Source organism: Halichoerus grypus, chromosome 14 (genome assembly GCF_964656455.1).
Source record: "Halichoerus grypus chromosome 14, mHalGry1.hap1.1, whole genome shotgun sequence".
Lineage (NCBI taxonomy): Eukaryota > Metazoa > Chordata > Mammalia > Carnivora > Phocidae > Halichoerus > Halichoerus grypus.
In genome coordinates this window covers 2,961,961-2,971,168 of record NC_135725.1, presented here as the reverse complement: position 1 = coordinate 2,971,168, position 9,208 = coordinate 2,961,961, and positions in this window count along the sequence as shown.

The window sequence follows — 9,208 nt, the reverse complement described above, 5'->3', positions numbered from 1 at the left end:
CCACCTGATGCCCTCGCCTTACCTTGATCGCCTCTGCTAAGACCCTATTTCCAAATAAGGTCACATTCACAGGCACCAGAGGCTGAGATGTCAATGTCTTAGGTGGGGGCTTCTGTGAGATCTTCCTGGAGATCCTCAGGCCATCCTGGGGGCCTCCGCCCCGTCAAGTGAGGTCTCCAAGGACCACCGCTCAGTGGGCACGAGAGGCCTGGGTCCTGCTGAGTGTCTGGACAGAAGGCAGGCGCTGGGGTCGGGGAGGCCCTCCGCTGTGGCATTTTCCTCACCGGGGGGCTTCATTTGGACTAGAGGCACTGCTCATGGTCCTTGGGGTCCTGCTGCATCAGACCCAGCTGAGGGGGCGCTTCTCCACGCATCCTCCAGGAGCGACTTGGAGGCAGGACCTGAGGCAGGTCATCCGTGGGCAGGGGATGGGGCACAGGACGGGGACAGGGAGGCCCGGAGGGAGGAAGCCAGTGAGGAGTTGTTGTCCAGCAAAGCACATGCAGACGGTGGAGCTGGTCCTGCTGGGGGCTCTGGGGGCCACAGAGACCCCGCAGCGGAGGGGTCCATGTGCCGGTCTGCCCTCCAGCACCCAGCTCCCGTTGAGAGCACAGTCCCCAGCACAGCCACACGGCCAGGACCCTGGAGAGAGGGGGCCGACGAGGCTGCAGGTGAGGACCCGGGAGGCACCAAACCCCAGGGGCCCCAATTCAGCTGCAGGCCGGCGTGCTCCCACCTTGTGGTGGGCTTCACAGTGCTCCTTACAGGGCCCCGAAGTGAGCCACCCTGTCCCCCCAGGCGGCCTGCTGCCCGGCGCCCAGCGAGGTCGGCCTGAGTGGGCCTGCGCTGTCTCCACGCCCCCGTTGCCCGACCCTGCAGCCCTCCACTCCCTTCTATGGGCGTTGATCGCGGGAGCACCCCAGGAACCTCCTCCCCAGAGCAGGTTCCCCGGGGATGAGACCTGGAGACACAGCAGCGTGCTGTCCTGCATGTCAGGTGTCCCCAGGCATTACTCCTCGTGATCTCTGATAAGGCCAGAGTGAGCCACGCCAGCCCCCAGCCCTCTCTGAGACAGAAGTTTACAAAAGCTTTCTTTAATCAAACATCTCGTGGGACCCACATGGACTAAACTCTCTCAACGTCTGCCAGCGTTCTGCTTGCCAGTCCTGAAAGGCTCTAGCCGAAAACATCCCATTTTCTTGTAAAAGAGAGAGATTTCCCTTTCTACGAGCTGCTAATAAGTACATGCAGCCGTGGCTGTCAGCCAGTTAAGCCCAGGAAAACAAACGAGGGAGAGCGAGCGTGCTCAGAACCCCCCCCCCCCCCCCCCGCCCCGAGCAAGCTGGGGCCTTTGAAACTGCGCGGCTTCCAGGCTTGGGCTCGTCCTGCCCGTGCTGGCCGTTACAAGCCAGGGCTCACATTCTCAAGGACCGAGACCGGAGTGTCTGAGGGCTGCAGGTCCAGTCAGCTGCATGCCAGATGCGTTCCCAGACTCCAGGCTGCCTCCGGGGCGCGGGGGTGGGGGGGCGCGGTGTGCCGTGGAGACATCCTAAGGGCTGAGGATGCCCCGGGACCGCTGCTGCTCAGCCTGGCAGCCTGTCGCGTGCACTGCAAGATTCCACACATGAACTTAGGAGGGCAGCGACCAGGGGGGCTGGGCAGGGCAGGACACGGGGCCGCCAGTTGTACCTGTTGAGGTATGTGATGACAGAAGGAGAGGGGCCCGGGGCAACTCAGAGAAAGCAACTCTCATTCCCCTACTTCAAGTGCACCCACGGGTTAGGAAACAGAACTTCCCTGTGCGCTGGTTTTGATATCCTGGAAAGATCCGGAGCATGCAGAAGGGGTCCAGCCGTGCCAGGGAGACCCTCCCCACTGCTCTGTAATTTTGCGATTCGTATTCATCCAGTTGGGATGAATGTTCCCCAAGCTTACAAAGCTGTTAACATCTACAGATATTGAGGGGGGAAAGGCAGCTACAAGGGACCATTCCCACAGCCCATCACGCCCGTGGCAAGGACGCTGATATTCCCCACACCGAGCCTGGCATCACCCTGATGACCCAGCAGCACCGTTGGCACCCAGAAGAAGCCACTCCTCCTCCCCCCGACCCAGCGCCCGGGGCTCATTTTCCAGGTCCAGGAGACTCGTCCAGGAAACGCTGAGAGCTCCTGAACAGGACGCTTACTGGGAAGCCTAAGAACATGGTGGGGGGCACATGCACCTCCTCCCTACAGATGCAGGGCCTGGACGGTTGGCCCTTGCCGGTGAAGTCAGGAGAGCAGCAGGGTCCTAGTGGACCACAGCAACACCGTCTCAGAGATCGCATGCACTGGGCAGGGCTCCCCCCCACCAGACACTCTCAAAGCAGCATTTTCAATACCGCTGGTGTTTGCCAGGACTTAGCATCTCTGTAGACTGGACTCAGGAGCCAGCAAGTCAGAGCTCCTCCGAAGGGCCACACACAGCCTGGCTGCCCAGGACTGCTGTGTGCATGCAACGAGTACACAAAAGCAATACAAACGTGCATGCCTCGAAACTACCCCGTGCTCGAAAGAAAGTCACCAAGAGACCGTTTCGCGCCGTCCTCGCACCAACTGTTCCCACCACTGCCCAGCCACACCACGGTGTCCGTCTGTCCACCTGGAATGCTCTCCGTGGCATCAAACTCCACCTGCCTGTGGCTTGTTAGGGTGTGTGTTTGTTCTGCACCAAGTGATTCTCCAATTCTCAGCAGGCGCTGACCAGCGTCCTACACATTAACTCACTTCTGACACTGTCCACCTGGAGACTGAGACAGATCCCACGGGTTAGAGGCTCTGTCCCACAAGCCTGCCCCCACCGCCCTTCACACTCCAGCCGCGAGTGGCCCACGGGCGACCGATCCCGGGTTGCGTTCATTTGCTCCAGAGGCTCACAGAACTCAGGGAGCCCGTTTACTCCCTGGATTACCAGTGTATTATAGAGGACGTTGGAAAATACGAATCAACAGCCAGATGAAGAGATACAGAGGACAAGGTCCCCTTGGCATGGTGGCGTGTGGAAGCATTCTGGTTCACCAACCCGGAGCCCTCTGAACCCCATCTTTTCGGGGTTTTATGGAGGCTTCATGACATGGGCATGTTGATAAATCACTGGCCATTGGCGACTGATCCAAAGCCAGTCCCTTGTCCCTCCCCAGAGGCTGTGGGCGGGACTGAAAGTTCTTCCTAGTCACATGGTGGTCCCGGCGGCCCCACACGCGGATGCCATCACAGGAGGAACCAACAGAAGAACAGCACGCGTGCGGGAGGGCATTTTTTCCTTCGCCCAAGTGGAAAGAATTCCTGTCCTCCACGTGCTGGCTTTGAAGAGTTCTGCGACTAGAACAAAGAAAGGAGGGATTCAAAGACGAAATTCAATTTTTTTTTTTAATTTTATTATGTTATGTTAGTCACTATATAATATATCATTGGTTCGAAATTCAATATTTAGCAGCCCATAATGGGCATACTCCTCCTGCCAAACGGGCGGTGTGATTGTCTTCAGGAATTCAGACTTTAAAGGATGTCTTTCTGGAAGGGAACTTCTGTACTTCCTAGACGGTTGGTGGCTTCTGCAGAACTGGGAGCAGGAGGGAAGCCACGCCCAGACCAGCAAGGCAGAGGCTGCCCAGGGGCGTGGTCTGGGGACACAGGAACAGTCAACAGGAAGGAAGCCAGTGGGCCCCGCACCCGGCCTGATGCCCTGATTCTGGAAGCACATTCTGTTGGGGCACCCGTGGTGGTGCTAGGTTTCCCTCTCCCCTACTCCTAATGCTCAGCAGAGGGAAACGTGCTCGGGAACACTTCCATCGGGTCCAAAGATTCTCAGGGATGCCTCTCTTACTCCTGGCACATTCCGAGTTTTCCAGAAAGAAACGGCCTGAAAGGGACATGCTATGCCTGGGAACATTCTGCTTCACGGGACAGCTGCTGAGACCCTTCCGGGTGTCCTCGTGCTGGCCCGAGTCCCTAGACGTGTCCGTGCAGGGGTCCAGCACCTGACTCCGGCCAGCCCCACCCTGGGCTCCCAGGGACCCCGGGACAGCCTAGCTGGGGAGGCAGGGGGCAGCAGAAGAGGGGCAGAAAGGACGTTCATCTGGACAGAGCTCACTCAGGCCAAATCCGTGTGAGAGAGACCACAGGCTCAGCTGTGTTGTTCCTAGAATAACCTGACACAGATCTCGTCGCAGGAATGAGACAGCAAGGTTAGCGAATTCACCTGCTGGTGAGCAGGCCCACCAAGAACCTGACTTTTCCCTAATACCGAAGTCCTGATGCCCAGCCCTGCAATCCCAGCCCCCCCAAACCCCACACCCCAGCCCCACAGCCCCAGGACCCCCCACCCCCTCAGGTCCTATAGCCCCCCAGGACCTACAACCTCCAGGGCCCATACCTCTCAGGACCCCATAACCTTAGGACCCCACACCCTCAGGGCCCCATATCCCCAGGACCCCACACCGCCCAGGACCCACACCCCCTCCCAGACCCTACACCCCCAAGACCCACAACCCTGGTCCTCACACCCCTGGGCCCCACACCCCTCAGAACCCCATACCCCCCCAGGCCCTAAACCCCCAGAACCTATAAGCCCAGGGCCCTCCCCACCAGCGCCCGCCCCCGGCCCCCGGACCCAATCCTAATGTTGGCTCAGGAAGCACTCGAGGCCAGAGCAGTTGGAGAGGTGGTGACTCTGAGGCTGCAGGTGTGGGAAGCTGGGGCAGGACAGGTGCCTGGGAGACAGGCCTCCACCCGGCAGCCTGGGGGAAGTGGGCGGGGCCGAGGGCGGAGTCTGTGGAGGATGAGGCGAGCGGGGCCCTGGAGCAGGGCTGGCTCTGCTGGGCATGAGGGCACAGCCTGGGGGTCAGGGGCCTGCGGTGCCCCTGCAGCTCTCCTGGGCCCCCACCCACCTCCATGACCCACTGGTATAGAGTGTTTGCAACCAGCTACATGCTGCTTGGTGGGCTACCAGGGGCTGGCCGATTCCGTCCTCTGCCCCACGGCCACTCCTCCCTTCTTTGCTTTGCCCCTGTACACACACACACGGGGAAAGCAAGTTCTTCAGTGGACCCGTTAAAGTAAATTCCTCTGGGAGATGCCCCATTAGCACCAGGCTGCTTCCATCCCACCCCAACCCCCCACAACAGGCCTGTCGGTCCTCCTGCCCCAGGGCCTTTGCACATGCTGTTCCTTCTGTCTGGGGTGAGTCCGTACGCACACATCACCTAGATCCCTGCCGCTGGTCCTTCAGCCCTCTGCACACCGTCCCCTCCTCAGCATGCATGTCCCTGTGCTATGAGCACTCCTCACACTTTGTAATCGGTGCTTCCTTCCGTGACCACCTGACTGTGTGTGATTCAGTTAGACCGAGGGCAGGGTCCACCCCCGCGTCCCAGGGATGCCTTCACGGACGCTGTGCTGTCGCCCGGCCGCTCCCCACCACCTCCACTTCTCTGTGTACAGGACCCCACGTCCGCGAAGGCCAGGCTCGACAGTGTCCAGCCACCCGTGGTACTTCGTGTCCACTCCACGGAACTTGACCTTGTCACAGTTCTCGCTGGGGCCCCTGCTGCTCCTCGGACCCCGAGCCGGAGCTGTGTCACGAGGACCCCTTCTCCCACTTCTCCGAGAGTTTCTGTGGGTCCCGCAGGTCACGGCCCATCCCCACGGGCATTTCCACACACGCCTGAGCACAGAGTGTCCCCTGACTTCTGGAAGAAACGTGAGCTAACTAAAACATTGCCTCTGGGAGGAGCAGCCCCAGTGAGCCCTCGCCCATGTAGTCCTGGGTGAATTGGGGCCACTGTGCAGAGGGCTGAGCCCCCAGCCCCGTCAGCTGGGCTGCAGGAACTGCCCAGCCAGAGCGGAGCCATGGTGAAATGCAGCAAGTGGGGGAAGCGGGGGCAGGGAATGGTGTGACTTTGGGGGCTGGGCCTCTGGGGTCCCCGACTCCTGTCTCGGGTCCCCCTTGACTCAGCGCTGCACCAGGAGCCACGTGCCTTGCTCCGAGGCCAGTGGCAGACCGGGGTTTTCGGCCAACACTTGCTGAATGCTGGCTGGGGGGACATGGCACCTGCCAGGGACGGTGGGGCCTGGGATGGTCCTGCCCTTCGAGGAGTCACAGAGACGCTACAGGCAGAGAGCGCCCACGGGAAGACAGAGGTGCTAGGGAGGGTCCAGTCCGGAAGCCACGTGGTGGGGGGGCCTTCCAGTCTGGCGCAGTGTCTCCATCCTGCCCTTCGAGGAGTCACAGAGACGCTACAGGCAGAGAGCGCCCACGGGAAGACAGAGGTGCTAGGGAGGGTCCAATCCGGAAGCCACGTGGTGGGGGGGCCTTCCAGTCTGGCGCATGTCTCCACCAGACAGAGCGGCACAAGGCCAAGCCCAGACGTGGCTGGGAAAACTGCCCCAGGAGCAGGGTCCTGCCTCCACGAACAAGGGAGGCACCTCCACCAACCGCGTGGGCCCGGAGCAGGGCAGGGCTCTGCGTGGCCGTCAGCAAAGCAGGGCTGCTCGCAGGGAGACCACAGCCCCAGCTCAGCGGTACAAAGTGCAGGACAGCAACGTGGCAGAGCCTCAGAGGAAGCGCGGCTCCTGTGTGACTGCCGATGACCGAGCCACTGGGCCGGACACCGCCCCCCCACCCCCGCACGGCGGCAGGCCCAGGGTGCTTGTCATGCAACCAGCCCGAAAGAAATTCCCACCTGGGGGCACCCCGCTGCCTCAGTCATATTGCCTGGCTAGTTTGGGGCCCCCCTTGACTGGCTTGTGGACAAGGAAGGTCCATAGGAATGCAAAGTGTGCTTTGGAGGAAAGGGACATGCATCTGGAAAAGAAGGATAAGCCCCACAGGGACCATCCCAGCCTTGCTCTCTGCTCCGTGTGGACCGCGGAGCCGTGGCACCGGCTAGAGAGGTAGGCTCAGGCCCCAGGCCAGCCCCATCCGAGCCTGCGTCCCGGTGAGATCCTCAGTGGCTCCCGGCCCTGCTGCATGGGGGCAGCCCGCCCTCAGGCGCTTTGCAGAACACCCCTGCCGAGGCTGGCCCGTCACCACCGCTGCCCGGAAGGGGGCCTGTCTACACCTCCCCCTGGGCCCTTGACCCTCATGCAGTCCCTTCCCAGGGCCTCCCTCATGCTGGACCAAGCTCGGGTGCTGGCCGCAAAGGAGGGCTGCCGTGCACATTTCCCAGGTGCGAGCCAGCAGAAAGCCTTGCGCTGCCTGTCGGTGGGTAGAACCCCAGCGATAAGAGGGGATTGGACGGAAAAGCTAACATTTTGCTATAAGCTCAAACAACAATCTTTATCAACAACCCTATAAAAGGTCAATTTATTATCCCGCTGTTATGCACCCTGTTTCAACAACAGTAGGAAGCACACAGTGAAGGCAGAAACCCACATAGAATCCGCGGTGCTCGGGGCTCCCCAGTCAACCCCAGGCACCGAGCGTGGAGGTCCCGGCCTCGCTGGCCCTCTCATCCCAGCTTCCATGCCCTGGGAAACCCGCGGCCACCATGTGAGCAGCCCTGGCCTCTGTCATGGCTCCTGGGCCTTCCTGGTGGCGGTGACCAAGGTGACGATGATGAAGTAAGCATGTCCGTGTCCGTTCTAACAGGTGCATGGCCGCGCACCCGATGCCTGGCAGGGTGGCCACCTGATGGCTGTTCCTGCAGTAGCCACATCCCTCCGCTCTCCCTGGCTGACCCTGAGGCCATGCCCTCTGCCCTGGACCACAGCTACTGCTCCCCGAGGAGCCCGGCTGACCGACCTTGGAGCCCCACACCGCCCAGGCCGGTCCCTCGCCGAGGGAAGCTCCCGGCTCGTATGCATGGTGACTGCACCTCTGCACCTGGCAGACGGAGCCCCGGGAAAGAAGTCTGAGTCATCCTGGGGAGAAAGCAAATGCCGACGGGAGCTGCAGCGAGGCCAGCGGGGCCTCTGCCGTTCCTTCCAGAACGTTCCACGGGAGGCTAAGGGAAAAGTGAGCTTCAACCTGGCAAGTGTAAATGCACACAGCTGGCTGGCAGATGCACCCAGACCCGGCAGAAGCTCCAGGAAACAGGCTGAGGTCCACTGGTGCCCCTGTCCACGCCACTCCCTCTTCCGAAGCCCTCCTCAGCCTCCCCCTAAGCTCTGTACCGGCCACCCTGGGGGAGGTGGCCCCCGGGAGGACCAGCCAAGCTGCACCGGCGCCTGGTCTTGGAGGGTGGCAGGGCGCTGGGACAAGGGTGAGCTGCCCTTGGAACCGCACGGGTTGCAGCGGCACACTTTGTTCAGACGTAATAACAGCTATTAGGCTGCATAATTGACCCAAAGAGGGAAGTCACTGCAGCGAGAAACAAAGGGCGCTCAGTGCGGCCTGGCCGCCGACCAGCTGGCCCGTGGGGCGCCCAGCGCCTCTTACGTGGGCAGCGACTTCCCTGGCCCCCGGGGAGGGGCGCCTCCTGGCCCCCGCCGGCCCAGCGGCCTGTGCGTGGATCGCGTGCTCGCACCCCCAGACTGAGCACGCTGGCCGGGGCCGGGGCCGGGGCAAGTCCCTGCGGAGGGGCACAGCCTGCGCCTTCTCTACTCGGCCCAGCGCTGGAGCCTCTGGCCCCGCGCCCGGTGCCGCCGAGCCCGCCGCAAAGATCGGAAAGGCAGGCAGGTGTGCGGCGTCAGTGCCGAGAACGAAGGCAGGGGAAGACCGCACACCGTGTCTAGCGGAGCCGGGACAGCAAAGGTGAACTCGACACGAAGATAAAAATAAAGCAGTACAGGAGGTCCCTGCCAGCAGAGGGCTGTGCCCACGGTGCCCCGTGACCACCCAGCCTGGGGCAGTGCGAGGCTGCCAGCAGGCGGCCCCGAGTCACCGAGTGGGCTGGCTCCTTGCTTCCCAAAGATATCTGAGCAGTCCGGCTGCAGTGCACGGCTCACAAGGTTCACCAGGCCTTGTAAACAATTCCTGGACCAGCTTTGAAGGGCAGGAAGTGTGCCACAGGAATCTCCCCAGGGATGCTGGAGTCATCCGTCGGCAGGACACTCAGGGCGCCTCCGTGGCCTTGTCTTCCCCGGACAGCCAAGGGGTGTACCGAGCTCTGGGGTCACGGTGAGGAGCACCCCATCGGGGCACCAACTGGAGCTCCAAGGAGAAGTGCTTTGCTCACTGAGGAGTGAGGGGTGTGAGGCCCGGGTCCCCCCACCCAGACACTAGG